This window comes from Callithrix jacchus, chromosome 3 (genome assembly GCF_049354715.1).
Source record: "Callithrix jacchus isolate 240 chromosome 3, calJac240_pri, whole genome shotgun sequence".
NCBI classification, from domain to species: domain Eukaryota; kingdom Metazoa; phylum Chordata; class Mammalia; order Primates; family Cebidae; genus Callithrix; species Callithrix jacchus.
In genome coordinates, this window is record NC_133504.1 from 77,966,841 (window position 1) to 77,970,463 (window position 3,623).

Here is a 3,623-nt window from a genome sequence, read left to right on the forward strand (position 1 = left end):
TAATTTTTTGTATTTTTAGTAGAGACGGGCTTTCACCATATTGACCAGGATGGTCTCGATCTCTTGACCTCGTGATCCACCCGCCTCGGCCTCCCAAAGTGCTGGGATTACAGGCTTGAGCCACTGCACCCGGCCGTTGCTGGTATTTTTGTTTTGTTTTATTTTTGTTTTTTTGTTTTTCTCTTCCAGGAACTCTTATGAGCAGATGTATTAATTTGTAGGCATATTTTGAAACTGCATCTTTCTAATCACATTCTACTTTCCGTCAGAAGGTTATCTAATCCTTGATTCAAACTCTAAAACAAAACCCAATTCTGTTCTGTTCCAGGGAGATCAAACAGCCTGAAGATACCTCTCAAATCCATCCTCTGCCAAGTGTGGTAGCTCACGCTTATAATCCTAGCACTCTGAGAGGCTGACGTGGGAGGATTACTTGAGGTCAGGAGTTTGAGATCAGCTTGGGCAACAAAGCAAGATCCCATCTCTATAAAAAAATAAAAATTTAGCCAGGTGTGGTGGCACTTACTTGCAGTCCTCACTGCTAAGAAGGCTGGTGTGGGAGGATCACCTAGCCCAGGGGTTGGAGGCTGCAGTGAGCCATGCATGATCTCTCCACTGCACTCAAGACTGGGTGATACAGTGCTCTGTCTCAAATAGATAGAGTGAGACTGTCTTTAAAAAAAATTCATTATCTGCTATCTGCATTCCTAAAGAGACATAGTCTAAATTGCCAAGATCCTCCCTGGAGAGCTGATAAACAATACAAAGAAGAAAAAGGCACCTCAACAAGTGAGAAGATAAGTAAATAAAAGACAGATTCTGCACATTGAGGTTGCACACACATACACACTTGAATGTTTATCTAAGTTTTGACTGAAGGCCACATTTAGGAAATTTTAGGGAAATTTATATAGGTTAGACATGAGTTATGCATGGGATCACCTGTACCATAAGTAATGATAATTCTGCAATTACCATTAGGAAATGGTAGTTGTGCATCTTCTAGGTGGTCTTGACAAAATTGGTGTCTGAGTGGAGAGAGCTGCATTCCTACATGGATGATCTGCTACTTCTGAGCTTTTTACTTTGGTTGCTCTGGAACATTTAATGGTCATTTAATCAACCTTAAAGTATTCACTGAACAAACTCTAACTAAATATTGTGACTTAAGTACTGAGATTAGTGAGATATTGCTCCAGGGAAATTGATGTTTTGAGTGTTTCTAGGGCAACAGTTAATCTCTCCCAGAAGCAAGTCTGTTAGAAAATAAGGGAATGGGAACACTGAAACCCTTTTAAATTAAAGGAAACACCATATTTGAAGATAAAGGGGCATGGAGCAATGCAATTGAACACGTAATGATACTAAAGAGCACACTGTTTAAATAATGATGCCTTTACTCAGAAAAGCCGAAATCAAGAAAATTTCACTTGATTAAATGTTTTTCTGTTTGGACAAATTTGGCTTTCTTCTGTTTGCATGCTACTCTATGATTTTTCAATACATTTTATCTGGTGATCAGCCTAGAGACTTGGCTTCAGAAAAACCTGAAGGAGTTATGTAGTTCTGATTGCAACCAAGACAAATCTGGGTACAGAACTGTAAAATATTTAAGCAAATGTAGAGGAAAACAAAAGAGACGATTTATTTGCCTTTTTCCCCCCAAGTTTTCTAAGACTTTACTATTCTAGGAACTACCTTTGCTATTATTTCATCTTCATTTTTTGATAAACCTGAAAAATAGAAATTCTTCTCCTTTAACAGAATATTCTCAAAATCTAAACTACACTGTTTTTCTTTAAGTCTGCAAGAAGTTAGATTGGGAAATAACAAACTCTTAGAAATTGGGATGTCCGGCTCTCTGCTCCTTCTGTTCGACAGACAGCCGCATCTTGTCTCCCATCACCAGCCACATCCCTGAGACACCATAGGGAAGATGAGGGTCGGAGTCAACGGATTTGGTCGTATTGGGCGCCTGGTCACCAGGACTGCTTTTAACTCTGGTAAAGTGGATGTCATTGCCGTCAACGATCCCTTCATTGACCTCAACTACATGGTCTACATGTTCCAGTATGATTTCACCCATGGCAAATTCCATGGCACTGTCAAGGCTGAGAACGGGAAGCTTGTCATCAATGGAAATCCCATCACCATCTTCCAGGAGTGAGATCCCTCCAAAATCAAGTGGGGCGATGCTGGTGCTGAGTACGTGGTGGAGTCCACTGGCATCTTCACCACCGTGGAGAAGGCTGGGGCTCACTTGCAGCAGGGAGCCAAAAGGGTCATCATATCTGCCCCCTCTGCTGATGCCCCCATGTTCGTGATGGGCGTGAACCATGAGAAGTATGACAACAGCCTCAAGATCGTCAGCAATGCCTCCTGCACCACCAACTGCTTAGCACCCCTGGCCAAGGTCATCCATGTCAACTTTGGTATCATGGAAGGACTCATGACCACCGTCCACGCCATCACTGCCACCCAGAAGACCGTGGATGGACCCTGCGGGAAACTGTGGCGTGATGGCCGTGGGGCCTTCCAGAACATCATCCCTGCCTCTACTGGTGCTGCCAAGGCCGTGGGCAAGGTCATCCTTGAGCTGAACGGGAAGCTCACTGGCATGGCATTCCATGTCCCCACTGCCAACGTGTCAGTGGTGGACGTGACCTGCAGTCTGAAAAAACCTGCCAAATATGATGACATCAAGAAGGTGGTGAAGCAGGTGTCGGAGGGCCCCCTCAAGGGCATCCTGGGCTACACTGAGCACCAGGTGGTGTCCTCTGACTTCAACAGTGACTTCCACCTTTGATGCTGGGTCTGGCATTGCCCTGAACACCACTTCGTCAAGCTCATTTCCTGGTATGACAATGAATTTGGCTACAGCAACAGGGTGGTGGACGTCATGTCCCACATGACCTCCAAGGAGTAAGACCCCTGGACCACCAGCCCCAGCGAGAGGAAGAGAGGCCCTCATTGCTGGGGAGTCCCTGCCACACTGAGTCCCCCACCACACTGAATTGCCCCTCCTCACAGTTTCCATGCAGACCCCTTGAAGAGGGAGGGGCCTAGGGAGCCCCACCTTGTCATGTACCATCAATAAAGTCCCCTGTGCTCTGCCAAAAAAAAAAAAAGCCGAAGAAGAAGAAAAAAAAGAAATTGGGATGTCCTTGTTTAATCTCTTTTGTCTCATGCATAGTAAGCAGAAGTTTGGGGATTAGAAGACTAGTTTTGGTTTCATGTACCTTACCGGGCAGAGGAACAAATTTGTCTTCATGAGTCTGTTGCATAATGCATATATAAGAAAGATCAGGCTGTTGCCAACTGACAGAGTATTTTGCTAATTATTGACACCTCACAGAGACACAGAAATTTCAAAGATATTACAGAGTAATGAAGGATGCTTCAGAAGAAAATCTGATAGTAAAGTTTAAAGGGAACAGAATCACATACACAGCATAATCTGCCAACCACCGGATTAGAAATCTCCTTGGATAGGTTATTTGTTTGTACATTTGTTTTTCTGGAGCGGGTACGTTCTAAGTGTTCAAGATGCTCAATACAAGGCGATAAGGAAGGCTCATAGACCACTTAACCAAATTCAAAGCACCATACTTTACACTACAGGG

At 43.9% G+C, this 3,623-nt stretch overlaps 1 pseudogene; it reads left to right on the forward strand.

Annotated features, from left to right (window-relative positions):
* The first annotated feature begins 1,855 nt into the window (after positions 1-1,855).
* On the forward strand, positions 1,856-2,964 carry LOC100406178 (glyceraldehyde-3-phosphate dehydrogenase pseudogene; annotated as a pseudogene).
* Positions 2,965-3,623: the final 659 nt, after the last annotated feature.